The 17789-nt window shown below is 41.1% G+C and overlaps 1 protein-coding gene across 1 annotated transcript in view; it reads right to left on the reverse strand.

Moving 5' to 3' along the window:
• The window catches only part of zfhx3b (zinc finger homeobox 3b), a 321985-nt gene that overhangs the window by 242271 nt on the left and 61925 nt on the right, over positions 1–17789 (reverse strand). Inside the window, exon 2 of the mRNA XM_042489953.2 lies at positions 15118–15222. The gene's annotated coding sequence lies outside the window, so the exon portion shown is untranslated. The remainder of the gene's footprint in view (positions 1–15117; positions 15223–17789) is intronic.

Raw genomic sequence — 17789 nt, forward strand, 5'->3', positions numbered from 1 at the left:
TTGACCTCCTACTGCAGGAGCATGCTAATCAACCTAAAGGGTTAGAGGTCAAAGTCTGGACAGAGACGGCATCCCAAACCGGCCACAACAAATGCAGAAGAACATCTGCTCTCCGTGCGTCACACAAAGCTGTCCCCCCGGAGCCCCTCGCAGCCCCCCAAGAGCCTGGGAATGGCTCAAAGTCAAGGGCAGCCTTCACAGCCCAAATGCTGACTGGACACAGCAACAGTCTCTCGCAGTGCAAGGGAAACCGACAGATTGCTCAATGAAGTGTGTATTTTCATCAGGAGCAAAAAAGAGTGCAAATTCTTTGTCCTGCCCCACTGCTGACTTTCATTTTAAAGTCAGAATTTTGAAAACAAACAGCAATTTGTCTCCAAAAATTACTCGTTAAAAATTCAAGACAAACAGAAATGTAGGATGGTGGCCCTCAGTGATGGAAAAAAAAAGGACCGGGGTGATGAGGTTTGAGCCGCAGGCTTCACAGGTTCAGAGAGGTTTAAAGAGGCTGAGGCCAGCTGCTCAGGGTCAGGGCGCCGTTCTCTTTTTGAACAAGCCTAAACCTTTGAATATGCAAGTACTACATTACACACACACCACCCTGATGACAGAGAGTTCACCCCTATACACTTTCACTCACTTTCCTTGGCAGCCTAACAATACGCTTGAAAGGAACCGTCAAATGATGTCAATAGTTGGATCAATACCCTGGGATGTCTCAGTTTTCCCTGCAGCAAATGAAGAGCATTACACAGATCCTCTTGGGCAGAGCCTTTACCACACTTACAGGAGCTACAGTATGTACTGTAACGACGCTACGGAGGGACAGCTGATGTATGTCTCTTCTCCCAGACATCGCCACATGCGTGCCACATTTCCCCCGGTCTGTCTAATGTGCTGCTGATCTACACCTGCTGGGCCCAGGGTTGCATAGGTATACGCCGAACACTGACAGCATCAATCACTCAGCAGGCCTTATTATTGCCATTTAAAATACATTTAAAACGATTCACTGGAGCCACTGTCCAACCCGGCATGAATGCAATGATACTGATGCGTTGCTGTGAAGGATGTTTCACAGCGGTGGTGTGGTTGGAAACAGCTGGGAACCTTTGTGCTCCTTTTTGTTTTTTGTTTCTGTGAGTGTGCAAAAGTCATTTCAAACGGAGCATCTTCATCAAAAATAAGTAAATGAATTGGAGTTTGTTTTCGTTCCCGAGAAACGCTGAATTTACTCGAACGATGCCAGCCCATCTTAACAGCATCTCAGTGTCAGCGAGCCTGCGCAGCCCATTGTGGAGTAATCTATGAGACAGGACTGAGCTTCGGAGAACTGATACATGCTCCTGAGCTCTCAGGTGAGCTTAGTAATAGACACAGTCACTCTAATTCCCCTTCAATTCTCACCTAAAATTGAAAGCTGCCAAATGCAGCCTTAATTACATACCACCCAATCAGAGCTTAAGTGTAACCTTCTGCCCCCCACCCACCCATCCCTTCCCACTCTCTCTCCCTCTCAGGGAGAAGAACGAATGCAGCACGTCCCTCCTGAGGTCTACACATATTTCACCGGGGGAGTAAACAGCTCTCGAGGATATGAGATGGATATATTATGTATATAGGAAGCAAGTGCGAAATTTAAGGAGCAACCTGCTTGGTCAGCACGGAGTATGCTGAAAATGCAAGCAGATCAAGGAACAAGCAGGGTTATGGATCTCCCCTTGCATTTAACTGGGCAAGGTCTATTGACCCAAATCTAATTATTTTAGCCTCCACCCATTCACTTTCCCCTTTCTGTCCCCTGTACAGTGACACGCGTGTCTTTCTGTCAGTGTACTTCTAAATATCTGCACATGCAAATGCCTACTTCACTCCCAAAGATCTATTACTATGCAAATTCTGATGATTTTTGTTTGTTTATAGTGCTAAAGACATTATATACATTTATATATTTGGGACAAATTCTGTTTTTTGGTCCCAAAATCAAATATGTAATTGCATTTTTGACAAACTACGTCTGATTAAACATTAATTGTCCCTGTATTTGTCCTTCTGTCTTGCACCGATGCTCGTCTCCACTAAATTAAAGGCATCTCCTCTGGGCGGACGGATAAACCAGGGGAAGTCTGAAGGCAACCACAGTAGACGCGCAGCTATTTTCCATCCTCTCTAATCACATGATCAGGGTGTCGGCACCACATCCTCAGCGCAGGGAGGGGCCAAGCAGCGCACAGCTTACCACCATTTTGTGTGGGGTACCTGGCTCCTTTTGTGTGAGTACCTGGCTCATTTGTTTACCTGCATAAGTGTTAATATTTCAGCACAGGTCGAGTGTTATTTGTGACAGGCTTCATTCAGTTGCGTTTTGGTAGCGGTAAATGTGTGATGGGCGCGTTGCTAAAGGAGCATAAGCGGATGCTGCAGACAAAACATCACGGGGTATCAGTGTGCCCCGACAGCAGCCCATTCTGGATTTCATGTCGTGTATTTTCTTCCTCTCTCCTTTCTCCTGGCTGTGCTCCCGACAGACCACTCTCCTCCCTGCCATCCGATGTGTGAGGCGCATATGGTGCAGTGAAATTGCTGTCTGCGAGAGCATGCCTCTGCCTGTCCAGACTTCATCAGAGGGATTAAAGAATGGGATGGGGGGAAAAATCAAAATAAAATGATGATAGCGGGGCCGTGGCTTTTCTCTCCTTTTTTTCGCTACACCCCACACTCAACCCCCCTGCTCTGTTTTAAGTAGAGTGGAACATCAGATGACAGAGAAGGCTCTCTTGCTGGGGTGCAATGGTTTTGCAGGGAAAGGTTGCCCGGTCGGTGAGCTACACTGGGTTTATTTGGCTCTGACAAGGGCTCACTACAAAGGAAAACCAAATTATAGACAGTACTGTTCCTCCCTCTATCCAGCCACTGAAGTTCACTTAAAAGCTGCATCCAATTAAAAGAAAGTGACTCATAGGTGCAGCAGCAGCTTTCTTTTATGATTACTTAGCCCTCTCTGATGTGTTCTCTTTTTTAAACAACATCAACAAACAAAAGACAAAATGTGTCGCAGCACGCAGAATGAGGAGGTGGGAACATGCGTGCTGAGGTGGGGTTTTATATTCTCAGAGTTGTGGATTTTGGAGGGGCAAAGGAGAGAGGAGAGTGGAAAAGATTGCAGGATATTAAGGAGTAATGGATGTCACACCAGGCCCCTATAACAAATTCCCATATGCTTTCATCATAGCTCGATATGGGACTGATCAAGGGAACAGTCATTACTTGGTTTCCTGGTACTGTTATTACCAAGAAACAGTAAATAGTTATTGCCATGGTTATCATTCTGAAACATAGCTATTACAGAGCAAGCTAGCACAATCTCTTCTTTTTCTTTCTATAATTAGTCATCAAATTATGGTGCATAAGTGGAAACTGTTAAGAATGGGTTTCTAAAGATGCACAATAATATTCTGAGCATAAAAACAGGCAGTACATAAAAGTACCCAGGTTTGAACAATTCTTGCAAAACAGGAAACATGTTGCCGATATTGTATAAGATGTTGTAAACTTTTTAAGAAACAGGGGCAGGGGCTTTACATTGTTAAAAGCTATATTCAAAGAAATATTGAAAAGGTGTAGCTTGTGAGAATTTAACATAGAGATAAGGTGCGTCTCAAACTGTGCATGCAGATGTGGTTTTATAGTGATCCTACTAAATTCAAGTAAATAGGGATATATTCGGAGGTTTATTCTGGGATTTGCCAGACACTAGATCTGGCCCTGTATTTGAGACAACAAAAAGGCAATCTTGACATCTTGCCCAACCAGCAGATAATATTTGCTGTTCAGAGACTGGCTTTCTTTTGTTCCAGGTTTTTATAAACCCAAGACACTTGAAATTTAAACCCAGTTCAAGAAATATTATTTGCCACAGGGCAAGGTAAATCTCTTGGCGGGGCCTTTCAAAGGGTTGCCCTGGGTTTGTTTACAATTGATCTTATTTAAAAGTGGATTTTTTTGTTTTACTTTTCAAAGACATAGTTTCTGCCATGATCTTGTAGGTCAAAGGAACGATGAATGTTATTTTTCCAATTGGAGCGAAGGGGAAAAAAAAGTGAAATAATCAGAAGACAATCATATGGAAAGCCCTGTTGCGCCACTGGTTCTTCCCAGGTCTCCAACTTGCACATGTAAAATAGAAAACACATGCAAGATAACATCTCCAACTATAACAAAAAAAGTAGAAGAAATTCGCCCCTGGTGAGAGCAAGCAAATAAAATTTGAACTGCCTGAACATTTTGATTTGAATTTTAAAAATGCACTGCAATCATTCTCATTCCTCGAGTATGTGCGTGTGTCCGTTCATCTCCGCGTTCCACAAAAGAAAATGGCCTATAAGCTGCGTAAAACAGCTGTTTCTCTTATTGTTTAGGGAAGCAATTTTTATTCACCCCTTCTTTCTCAGAGAGAACAACTGACCTGACAGCTGACCAATCCCCATGAAGCACGGGGTGGTGGTGGAGGGGGCAGGGGAGAGAAAGATGGGAGGAGATGAGAGGATGAGCACCCCTCTGCCTGGCCTACTGAACCAAACTCTGTCATCTTTGACAATTATTCTCTTCTAACAAAATCTGTGGTATGAGCTGAGCCAATAAATCATCATTAATCTCCATTCTGTACATGAACTTGAATGTTTCAGTTTACTAAAACTTAAACAAGGGCTCCCTGCATGCAAAAGGAAGGCCAAGAAAGAGGTGGAGAGGGACGGAGACTTTAGTTAGCCAGAGACTATCCTCCAGGGCTGGGAGGGTTCCTCTCCTGCTCAGACAGGCCATGCTGCAGGAGGAGGTCACAGGCTGCGGAGCGAGTATAAAGCTCGCTGCTCCTGGGGAACAAGACGGACAAGCAGAGGGCACAGCAGCAGGGACGCCCCGGTAAAGACCCCTTCATCTGGACTACACCTGGGGGAGCCCACGGGCCACCCAGCTCGACAGCACAGCACAGAGGCTTCATCGCACGCACACACACTCACACTCTCACACACACACACACACACACACACACACACACACACACACACACACACACACACACACACACACACACACAGCACTAGGAGTTGTAAATGTGTCTACAACAGTGTGTGAAGAGAATTTCCGGCACTTTTCACATAATAAAACTGAAGCGTAAATTAAAACAAGCAGAAACAGCAGAAAAAGCTGGTGAGTATTTAATAAACAAACTGCACACATGAAGAATATATATGATAACATTTTATGTGGTTTCTTTTGATACACTACGTATATTTATGATAAATAAAACTTTCATCTTTACTACGCTCATTGGTCGCGAAATACCGACATCTTGTATATTTTACTGATTAAAACATGAGTCTGAGAATGAACAACAAATGACTGGTTTAGAATTAATATTCTACAATTATTTATACAATTAATAATAGTAGCTAAGATTTTGCTGTCTCTACTTTCACTAGGACGTGTGTGTGTGTGTGTGTGTGTGTGTGTGTGTGTGTGTGTGTGTGTAGGTTTTCCTTCAACATGGGGGGGCACATATGAAACAGGGTCTTGAGAGTCCTCTGCCAGATAATTTTGAACTTAAACAATTTAATCTCCTGCATTCTGACAAATGTTTATGCACCATTTTGTGCCTTTTCGGCATCAATTTTTGGCTTTTTATTGTGAGACAAATGCTTCCAGCAGTTCTCTTAAAATGCTATTCTTAATTTATCTGCCTATATAAAAAGTGCTGTTTACTTTTACCATTTTATTTCCCTGCACATTCAAGGACTTCTTGCACAGAGAAAGTTTGTTTTAATTAATCACATATTTCAAGCCAACAAAAGCTGCCATGGTTTTTGCTGTGAAACTTTTACTATTCGAATAGATGCAGGAAGCTCTGGCAGGACTGCAGCACAATATAAGAGGGCCCAGGCCACTGCTAACATTTTAAATTACATCTCTGTCTATTGTGTCTTGCTTGAGCTTATGAGAGGGTCCCTGGGGTACCTCCATTTTCCCAGAAACTCCCTCCAAGGCTCTTCAGGTTAACATGCCCAGTTTGACTATTAGATCAATAGTTGTAAATGACTTCATCACACCAAAGAGGCAACTTTCTGGACAGAATTGGTCCCACAGTTGCAACTTGACAGGCATGTGCTGTGGGGAAGTCCAGTCAATATAGTCATGTTACAAATATAGTGTTTCTCCAAAAATGTACCAGCGCAAGGGGATATACATGATCCAACTGGCTGTAAAATTTCACATCATTTGCATAGTTTTTTTTTTTTAAAGCATAAATACAAAAAGAAGATTTTAACAACTTCCGAAAAGTGACCCAAGTTTAGTTGCAAAGAGGGAGTGATGTGCTCAGACACAGTAGCTGTGAGGAGAGGTGAAAAACCCCCGGTGATATCACATGGCCTTTCTGCACCCTTTTTTGTTCTTATGGGATAAAGGGTGATGTCAGTTCACTCCAGAGCCTCCCTAAAATGCCCCCAAAGCCTGCCTGGCTCCTGAGTGGGAGTGTGTAATCGGTCCTGGCAGAGTGCTGGTTAATGGGGGGCACAGGGCCATGGGTTGGAGATGTATTCATGTGCGTGGCGTGGCGCCTGGACCCAGGGTGACACTTCTTCATTCCCGCTGCCTCAGGCCAGGATTAGGATTGCAGCCAGCCTCACAAAGCCAACCGTAATGCAAAATCATTTTCATATTAACCTCGTCTCTCCTCTCTGGGCCTGACAGTGGACAGGCCTGCTCTCTTTGGTGCTCAAATTATCCTCAATTACTGGGGAAAGGCCAGGCGAGGGGACGTCACCTAACCTTCACCATCTGTTAGGTTCAAAGCTTTAGCAGTCGGCCAGCCCGCCTGTCTCCTGCCTCCCCTGACCTTTCCGCCTCGGCCAGCTACTGCTCCATGCGCCATTCACCCCCCTCAACTGCCCACAAAAGCCCCGCCCTCTCTGGACACAGCTGGGAAGTGCATGTGCACACATCACATTAAGGGGGAAAAGGTTATGTCACGCTTCTTCAACAGAGATATGAATATTCAAAACTTGGCGCAGACCAAGTTAAACCTGTGTCAAGACATAGGTTAAGTCAGTCTCCTAAGGATAAGTCAATACATTTGAATTGAATGCTGCTTTTAGTGGTTGTCAAATTAAAACAGTATTAAAAAAATAAAAATAAAATACTCTTAGTCTCCTGGTTTATTCTTGTAGTGGGCTATTAAAACCCTCAAATAATTAGATATTTACAGATGTTTTTAAAATAACATTTATTTGACTATATAAATATTCTTATTTTAAGTCTAAAATATTGTACATCTTAGAGCAGTATTTTTATGCAATACTATTAATTTCTGCAGGAATTGCAGATTTCGGCTTTATTTTCATAAAATCTTAAAGTTTTTTTAAATAAAGCTTTCTGCATAATTTGTTATAACAAATGCTTTTGCTTATATAATAAGTAAAAGTACTTAAAGTATTTTTATTTGTTTTATTACCTTGCTAAAATGTTTACTGTTCAGTGCTTTTATTTTGTTTTTACATACAGTGCAAAAGTTGGCTTTAATTAAACATTCATCTGAGATTGTGCTTGTGAAATATTGAAGAGCTCTTATTTCTCCTATAGTGGATGCACCTCTTAATAATGCAGGCAGTGTTTTCTGTTTGTTTTGAGCCTGTGTGTTTTAGCAGTTCCACTGTGTCCATTTGGATTTTCCAGTCTGTCTGGCCACTCAGGAGGCCCCCATTCTCAGGTCATCTGGCAGGACCCGATGGCTCTGAAATAACTTTTAATAAGTCTGCTAAATAATAGATGGAGTGTTGGCTAAAATCACGCAGGGAGGAGCAGGGCTGAGGACAGCAGGCTGCAGAGACAGACAACAACCAGGTCCCAGGCATTTCCCTCACCATCACCATCATCATCATCATCGGCAGCAGCAGCAGCAGCAGCAGCAGTGGCAGCGGCCATGTTCAGCCTCCTGCATCACCTCCTCACCAGACCCAGACTCTCTGGGGTCAGGGGTCGTGGACTTGACCTTGTGGCCCCCAGGAGAATGTTCACTTGGTTTGGGGTATAATTTGGGATTTATTCGGCAGGAGGCCCTGTCTCAGGCAGCATTATGCCTCATTATCCTCAGGTCCTCTCTGTTCACAGGGCACAGCCCTGAGCAGACGCATCAACGCTCCATTTTACTTACATCTTCGCAATCCTACAATCAATACCTCCAACTGACAACATTATTAATTTAAATACATCTTAACTGCCCTGAATAGAAAATGATTTGTTGTCAAATTTTACCTGGATATTCATAATTTCATTATGATTTGCATTTTTTTCCCCTTTTGCTTTATCCTTTAAGATATTATACATAATTAAAATATATGTTTGAATATCGAGCAATGTAAAATAACCGATAATTAACACAACAATATAGAATTAATTCCAAACTAAATTACAGCGACAAAAGTAAAAGCTTAAAATTATTCTTTGAAGAATGTTGTGGTATTTAATTAAAAATCCAAATAACTTTAATTACTGATTACCGGGGCACTGCCTGTGAGTGGTTTTGAATTTTTCCATATTCTTTATGGTAAAATTTAATTTATAAGTATGTTTAGTCAAAGCCTAAATGTGAAAATTTGATTTAATTAATTAATTTAGGTTTTTTTTTAAATTTGTGCAAGTTGGACAGGCTTTGGTTTTTAATTACAAATTGTTGTTTATTAGAAGCTTCAAAATAATTTGTAAATTTATAAAATATGCTCACATTAGCCCCAAAAATATACGCTAGGTTAGGAATTAGGTTTTTCCAAATTCTTGTCAGTTACTGTATAAAGTGGAGTGATATCTTTCAGATGCAGGCTAAAAAGAGTGATCATTTCTATTATGTGTGCTTCACTCTAAGTGGGTCCCTGTGGAGGACAATTTTGGAGAGATCTTTCCCGATAAGAAACAAGCCCTGCATGCATTAATATTACATTAGACCCAGCATCACAGAGCCGTCTGCTCAGTCAGGTATAGAGAGCTTTTCATTGACATCTCCTTATCATGTTAATATTACACTCATCAAAGACGACTACATCACGGAGAGGGAGGAGGGGGGAGATACAACAAAACGTGCAAAATTACAGATTATTCTTATGAGAAGTCGAAAAGGAGGAACAGACACTAAAATGGTTATTTAGGTCACATATTCACTGTAATGCACAAGAAAGAGACAAATGCCGCAGGAAAGGCGTCGTTCGCGTGTGTGTCTCGGTCGAAAAATATGACATGCATGGCCAGTCACACAGTCACACACACACACACACACACACACACACACACACACACACACACACACACAGAAAGAGCGACTCCTCAATGCCGGCAGTAGGAGGGGTGCAAATCTCCAGCGAGAGGGAGACAGGTGCAAGGCTCTGCCCTCTATACTGTAGCTTAAATGCATTTAAAGTCCATTCTTAACGCACGCGCCCCCTCTTTATTTCAGTGAGATTATTCTTGGTGCTTTTGTTGGCTCGTGCGCGCGCTTTGGGTGTGTGCATGTGCGTTTGTGGGCGTTAGATTATATTTTAATGTCAGATAAAAGACAAAGATAGGGGGGAAAAAATCATAGGATATCGTTTTAATTAAGGCCCTTTTTTGTGTTTGGGGCTGGGTTTCTTTTTCAAGCAGTCGGGCACAGTGCCATCCTCCAGAATTAACCAAATAACGCTCCTCTAAACACGTGTCAGGTTAACAAAAGGCGGAGCGCTTAAAAAAAAAACGCAGACTGGGAGGCCGGGAGGCGGACGTGTGCTTGTTTCTGTGCCAAACTTTGTCACTCTCATTTGAATGTGAATGGTATTTACCACTGAGAGCTGCTTATAACGACCCCGCGTCTGCAATACACAACCTCCTTTTCTGAAGGATTTTTCAATTAGCGCCACCACCCCCTCCCCTTTTTTTCGACTAATCGGGGCTAATTAGGCTTTATCGCGGGGTAATAGCTTGTATTAATTGCCTCGCGGGCCAACTGTTAAGGAATTTGGCGAGTGATCCAATTGAATCTGACAAGTTTATTCCGTCTATTTAATATTCATTATATTCTAATAGGACACTTGTTTGCATGAATACAACAATTAGGCCCAACCTTGCGAGCAACATGGTAGGCCTGCATGTTATATTGTCAGCCTGCTCCCCAGAACTATATATTATAGTGTATTTAATATTGGGGAAAAAAGACGTTTTAAAAATCTTGAACTTAAGTTTTTTTTTTTTAGATCTGTTTTAGTAGCGCTGTTTTTAACATTGCATTTTTAGATTCACAGTTGTTTTAACATATATTTTGTAATTTTCTGCTGCACTGCTGTGGGCTACGATAACAGCATTTTGTCTTTTTATGTATGCAGATACAAAATAAAACGACAAAAACTGAATCTTAAATCTTTAAAATATAATGCTTTCCTGCAGAAATAGCGGAAATGCGGCATTTTATTATTACTTTTATCTGAAACTAATTGCATGATTTTATTTTCGTAAAAAGGCATTGTCAAACACATCATCATGCAGCACTAATGTAAGCTATAGGCCCTCCGTTTATTCCTCGCAGGGCTTACCGTCCTGTCACCCTCAAAATGAAATTAAAAAAAAAAGTATATATTTTTTTCTATCATTTTATCAAGCTCGAAACAGCAACAGCAAATCAGGAAAATGAATAAAGCAATCTGGTTTCATTTGACTATTACGCATGAATTTTTTCCCCAAACAAATCATATTGGAACCTGCCACAATCAGACGTTTCACCCACCTGAGTTTGTTTTCAAGTCTCATCTCGAAACATCATTTATTTATCCCTCACCTTAGTCTCAACTCCCTCTCTCTCCTCTTAAAAAACAAATAATAGTGTTTATTTAGTCCTCATTATTAAGAGTTACCTTCAGTCATTCCGAGACCAAAGGGATTTCAAACATGACATCATAGTTACTGCAAGAAACTGACATATCGCGCAGAGGATAGGGCCTGTAGTCTTACATAGCCCAAAATTGATGTGCAACTAAAATAGAAACCTGAAACATCAATGCAGGATGTAAATGTATCTACTCGCGAGAATGTTTGATCATTAATCAATTAACATTTGTGAAACTAAATAGTTCCGTGTTTGGGGAAAAAAACGGATTGTGAAAGCATCACCACGACATTTAGAAAAGAGCAAAAGAAATAATTAACTGCCTGCATGTTTCTATTTATATTGGTTACAGTAAGCTATTACCCCCCTCCTCCTCTCTGTGCCATTCTATCCATGAAGGGCAAACAAGGGCCTGGATGTGGAGCAGGTCTGGACAGCAGGAGAGTCTGGATGAGGGTTAGGGTGGATGTAGGCTAGTGGGGGGTAAACCCACCCTAAGGTAACCCCCCTTTTTGATTCGCACACTACACACCACTTATACCTTATTCTAAGCAGAATGCTTTATAGGCCCCAACAGCTGAAACCATCTGCAGGCTGACTCTAATGTAAATATCCGCCTTTTTTTTTTTTGCGAAATTTTAAAAAACAAAGCCTTACCGAATTCCTTGTTTCTTATTTTCTTGTCACATTTTAGTTTTAAATTCTTAATGAATCTGTAGTTTGTTTGTTTGTTTTTCTGTTACATTAATGCAGCCAATGACATGCAGACCATGGATCAGAGGAGCACAGCAAATTCCTACTTGCGGCATATTTATGTTGTTTTTTTTTTTGTTAAAGAACAAATGTGCACAAATAGAAAAAACTAATTCCGAGAAGAAAATATTGAGGAGCCAGAGAGTCAGTGGGTAGGCTGCTTGTCCTCATAAGAGCCGGGTGAGCGTCACTCACTCTGCGCTGGGTGTCACAGCGTTTACATGGAGGCATATGGCTCTCAGCTGCCCCCGCGCATGAAACCCCAACAGCCCCGGTGAAGTTCAAGGTCTCTGCAGCCAGTGACCATTAACAGAGCCGGGAGGACACAGACCGCAGCCTGCTGTCTGGATGTCTCTCTGTCAGTCCAAAGCAATCCAGTAAAAAACTAATAGAATTATAAAAATCCCTTTGTCATTATTATTATACTGCCCTTATATTATTATTGTTATTATTATTATTATTATTAATCTAAATTATTATTTAAAATGAGTAATGCGGTTTTTTTAAGGTGCCATGCAGACATTGTTGAAATTTAGTTGAAACGGATCTATTAATACTCCCCATTACCGAGAATTTAACGACAGTAAACACCTGTCAGAAATAAAATGAAACGCGTCGATTTAAGCTTTAACGTAAAGCAATAACCTAAAATTTAATTTGCTTTTCAATCATGTTGTTTAGAAAGCCTAGTCACATATTTCATAAATATGTACGAATGGCTCATATGTGCCTCAGTTGAAATTTGCTTTTTTCAAATCTGCCATTTAATTATTTTAAAAATTCGCAGAACATCAAAATCAATAACTTCTAATTGTGAAAGCTGAAAAGTTACACTGTTAAATCGGAGGCTGCGTGCTGAGGGCCCTCATTGGATAAATGTTGTCGTTACTTTAAGCATTGAAAAGCTTCAGCCACACCCCCTCTTTTTTGTTAATAACACCATTTTTGTTTCAAATAAAAATTGTACAGGCTATAACAGTGTGGTGATTATTAACACTGATTGCAATTTCCAGGTAAAGCTCGACTTAATTAACAGCATGTAAAATGTACAAAGCCTTATAAACAATGTTCAGTAAAGATGCCTTATTTTAAAATAATTATCAGTAAATACTTGTTTGTGTGTATCTATATACATACATAATGTGTAAATATTTGTTCCTTGCCAATTTATTATGTAATTGTATTGTGAAACTTGCAGTTGTGAGATGGCCTGTTCACTGTCATTATGTGCAAGGTGCTTCTGTTTTTAGGAATGAGCACAATCAAATGAAGCAACTGGAAGCTTGATTTTTGCAAAAAAATATTCCTGTGATGATTTGTACATGAGATGTTGATGTCATTTTAGAGAAGAAATGGACATGCAGATTCTCTGACTTTCATCACTGAACTTTTTTTCTGAAGTATGCGTATATTATGAGCAAAAATATATCAGAAATCTATTTTCCTCCGAATACAATAATGATGCAAATCATTTCAGCTATTGGAAATATATCAAGGATAATATCTAAGGTTATAACAATTTAATTTGAACTAATTAAAAAAATGTGTTTTGGATATTTTAAAGGAGAAATTTTTTTTAACTGATCATAACATTTAAAGCTAAATTGTGGAAACGTGTGAGATTAAAAACTGCTGTACTGTTTACTTAAAGGACATAAAAACCTTTTATCTCTTTTTTCAACTAAACAGACAAATCTGACTTAAAAAGGAGACAGAGAGAAAAAGGAAGATAAAATGAGGATGAAGGTGCAGATGATACAGAGATGAGGAAGAAGAGGAGAAGGTTATGAAGCAACAGAATCAGATGGAGAGACACAGTCGGTGGATGATAGGTGGTCCCAGGTGTCTGTAATGACATCAGGATGGGAGAGATCCTGCATCTGCATAGTGGAAGAGATCCTGTTTCCTCAGAAAGTCTCTTCATGAGAGACAGGTCACGGCCAATAGCCTCTGTCTGACACATAATTGGTGATATTGATTATAGGTTATCATATGCTGCGGGCCATTTGTAAGATAATGCTGCAGGGGTTAATTTGTCAGCCATTAACCTTTTGGATCGGTGTGTATGTACGTGTAAATTAAGTTTAAAACAACTTCTAAATAGCCTCATCTAATAAAAATGGAATGCTAACGTATTTAAAGCTATATTACAATACAACACCATACACGATGGCAGCTTAAACACACTTGACAGGTGGGGAAAAAAAAGAAGGTTGAGATTTCTGAAAGACCGTCATGTGCTCTCCAAATTAACCCCCTCACAAAACTTCCAGAGCTGCACCTGAATTCTTGTGCTGACCCCTTAGAAAAATATCTCCTCACCTAAAAATGAAAGTGACATTTACAGGAAACACCTTTTCCTCTTTCCTTAAATCTGCAAAGTAGCTGCTTGCCTACAGGACTCTGAAAGTTAATCCAGTGTGTCAATCCAAACTAATGGGTGAAGAGGAAACTAAGCGAAGAGACAAGTCACTTTGGAGTGACGTAGAAACTAAAACTAAAGCTTCCATGTGCTGTGAATTTTATATTCTTTTAATTAGTTATGCGAGTATGAGGAATGCCTGATATATGATTGTATGAACCAACAATCATGTAGAAAACTCGTGTGTCTCCCTATCAAAGAATGCTCCATGATGTTAATAATTGCCATGTATTGATATAAAAGGCTAAACAGGAATTATAAAAGTAGGAAATAATTTTTCTTGAGAATTTTGCTGAATTCGAGTTTACTGCCTCTTAGCAATTTAATATCTTCATATTTCTATCTTATTCGCAATGGTTTTATGCAACACTTCAGTACCCACTTCAGGTAAAAAGTAACATTGTTGTACAGCAGTCAAACAGTTTTAACTGCTTCAGAATCATCACAGTTTGCCACATATTTTGGTTTTCATCTCAGCGAGGAATAACACATCAAATACACAAAATCACAGAAAAGAGAAAAGCTGTAACCTTTGAGAAAGTCGATCAGAGGCGATCAGAGGTGTAGAAGCACCTAGTACAGCCCAGAGCAGTAAAGACAACCCACTTCAACTTGAAAAACATGACATTTGCCACCTCAGAGCATAAAACATGTCTCTCTAACTCTACACCTGTAAACCTGTAAACCCACACAATGTAGATCAAGAGGGAAACTGAGCTATTCTCACTCCAGCAAACACTATTAAAAGTTACTCAGTAATGGCTGTACATGCACACAAGTACTGTCTTGTGTACAGTAAGTGTGTGTGTGTGTGTGTGTGTGTGTGTGTGTGTGTGTGTGTGTGTGTGTAAGTGTGTGTGTCAGAGAGAGAGAGAGAGAGAGAGAGAGAGAGAGAGAGAGAGCGAGAGAGGGGAGGGAGAGACACACAGTGTGAAAAAGTGAAAGCATGAGTGAGTGCTGGTCAGCAAATCAGTCAGTCAGCAAAGCTCAGTTGACAAAGTGAAACAGAGCAGGGCAGCGCCACAGAAAAGGAAGACACAAGTACCTGTCTGGAGCAGTCGGATGGCGGGATCAGCCCTCCAGCTTGGTATGCATTAATTATCCTCCAGAAAGATGGGCGCTCTATAGGCTCGCTCCTGACCCGGCACTCCTACTGTCCCACAGTCAAAGGAAAGGATGGATGGAGAGGAGCAAGAGAGAAAAGAGGAAGAGAAATGGGAGACGAGGAGAGAAGAGAGAGGGAGAGAGAGAGAGAGAGAGGGGGAGAGAGTCAGATCCACTGCTGCCCTGACACCATGACTGGTCCACGTGAGATTGATCACACACTCGCACTCACACACTGAGGCCTCTGCAGTGACAGGGGGGAACTGCCAAGGAGTAGCATGCTTTGTCTAGCCTGGGGACACACATACACAGACGCACGAATGGCCACGACGCACATGCACACACTTGCATGTTAGACACGCGCACAGATGCGTGCACACACCAACTTGGACGGACACACACAAACACAAACGAGGCCTGTGACTCACACAGTGACTTATGAGTTTTAGCTATAATTAAAGCTTTTTTAAAAATAAATCAATCATTTCACTAAAACTGGACTCAGCATGCTTAAAACTACTTTTTGTTATTCTGTTGTGCAGACCATAAAAAGGATTTGGTGTTTGAGAAGCCCTCATTAAGATTCAGTAGCTGCCCCCCTGCACATCTGTTCAGTAGTCTAATGCCTGTTAGGTTGCGGGGCAGCTGAAAATGGACAGCAAAATAAAAAAGGTCAAAAGTCTGGCACCGAGAAGCAGGAGGACTGTGATTACACACAATAGACAATAAAAGAGATGCATATGAGCGGCGGCAGTGTGCCTGGCCTCTGCACCTTCAGGGAGGACAAGGTTCACACTAATCTCATGAATGCCTTAAACACACACACACTCACAAATGCATAGCATCTACTTGCAAATAAAACAATTGTCAGCATCAGCCCTAAGAGGAAAAAAAATGTAAAATATATATCAAAATGTGCTCTGTAAAAATGTTTTTAATTTTTTATGTGTTAAAGCTCCCAAGTTACAAGTTCACTGTCACTTTATTTTAGTGTCATTTCTTTTCTTTTTTTTTTCTTTTTTTTTTAATAAAGTTATTATTGACCGCGTCCTTCCATTACATACATACAGTAATTCAAATAAACATGAAGCAGTCAGATATAAGCAGTGATGGTGATGTTAAAAATCAATTTGCATTGCAATAAGCAAATATAAAGGCTAGCAGTTCAGCTCTCTACTGCTTAGAAAAATCACATTTCCCAAAATCAACCGTCCCCTTCAGCCATCTTCTCCTGTCACCAACCAGGAAGGAGGGGGGGGGGGGCTGTCTCAGTCAGCTGGCCTCTGTATGCAGATTGATCCAGATGGACATGGCGTCCAGACCTCAAGTCCCCCATAGACCCTCTGGCTGAACTTGACTCCCAGGACTACAGATGGGTAGGAGGGCCCCTAACCTTTGGTGAACCCGAGGACCCCCTCAACACCCACGCCCCCACTATGGCAGACCGTAGGCTGAGCCACCTATCCAGTCGCCGGCATTAAAAATCATTCCAGATTGAATTCAGGTCGCTTTCCCAACAGCTATCATCACAGATAGCTGATCAATACTGGGACATTATCACAGAACGCTTCCTCAAACACAGTGTCAACATGTGAATCCTGGTCGGGGAGTGTGTGTGTGATCACTGAGGTGGAAAGGAGCCGTGGCCTGGCGGTTACGCAGAGGAGCCTCAGAGAGGAGAACCCTTTGAGCAGAGCTTGAACCCTGGGGGGCTGCAGGTTTGACTGGCTATGTTGCTGAGCATGCTGGGCCACAACTTAAAAGGAGATCAGAGGGCTGTACCTCAGAGCAGCAAAGCCCTCTTCCTTCCTCCTCATCTCTCTCGCTCTCTCCCAACACTCTCATCCTGTCCATTTTCTCCCATACATTTACAAACCACCTTACTGTGAATTCTGTAAAGACATTATAAAATGTGTGGACAAAATCCATCAAATATACAAGATATGAGTGAAAGAGTACCTCCATATGGAAAACTGTAAATCACCAAAATAATACAAATCATTACGGACGTCCCCATCGCATCTGAAGGATCAGTATCAGGCCTGATCAACTCATTTTTGAATGAGTGGAGGTGGAATTGTGATAAGAAGCCATATAAGAATATTTTTAATTTGTTTACTTTGTTATTTAGTAAAAACTAAAACAAAAAAACTCTTAGGAACTATCTGGATGCAGACATTTTTCTTGTATTGCACTACAGAGCTATTAAACTGTCAAGCATAAACAGTGGATTGATTTTAAGAACTTTAAAGTGGTGTTTATTGTGCAGCTGTATTATGCAGGTAAATACAAGTATCAGATCAGGACTTGGTATCAGCAGATACTCAATATCAATTGACATGGATCAGGATCGGGGGCAAAAAAACATGATTGGGACATACCTACAAATCATAATACATCACGCCAGTGAAACGTAATGTCTTACCAACAAAGCTATTGACATTTTGGTTTCAAATGATTTTTTATATAAGCACACATAGATTTTTTATGTGTCCATGTCTCACCCACTCACTGACCCTGCGACCCCAGGTGCTACAATCACAGTGCAGTCAGATTTGTTGTCTTTCCTGCTTTCCCTCAGGGCCCTTCCTGCCATTCTAACCTTGTTTCTGA

This window comes from Plectropomus leopardus, chromosome 1 (genome assembly GCF_026936395.1).
Source record: "Plectropomus leopardus strain MGB_pleo_1.0 chromosome 1, ASM2693639v1, whole genome shotgun sequence".
NCBI classification, from domain to species: Eukaryota; Metazoa; Chordata; class Actinopteri; order Perciformes; family Serranidae; genus Plectropomus; species Plectropomus leopardus.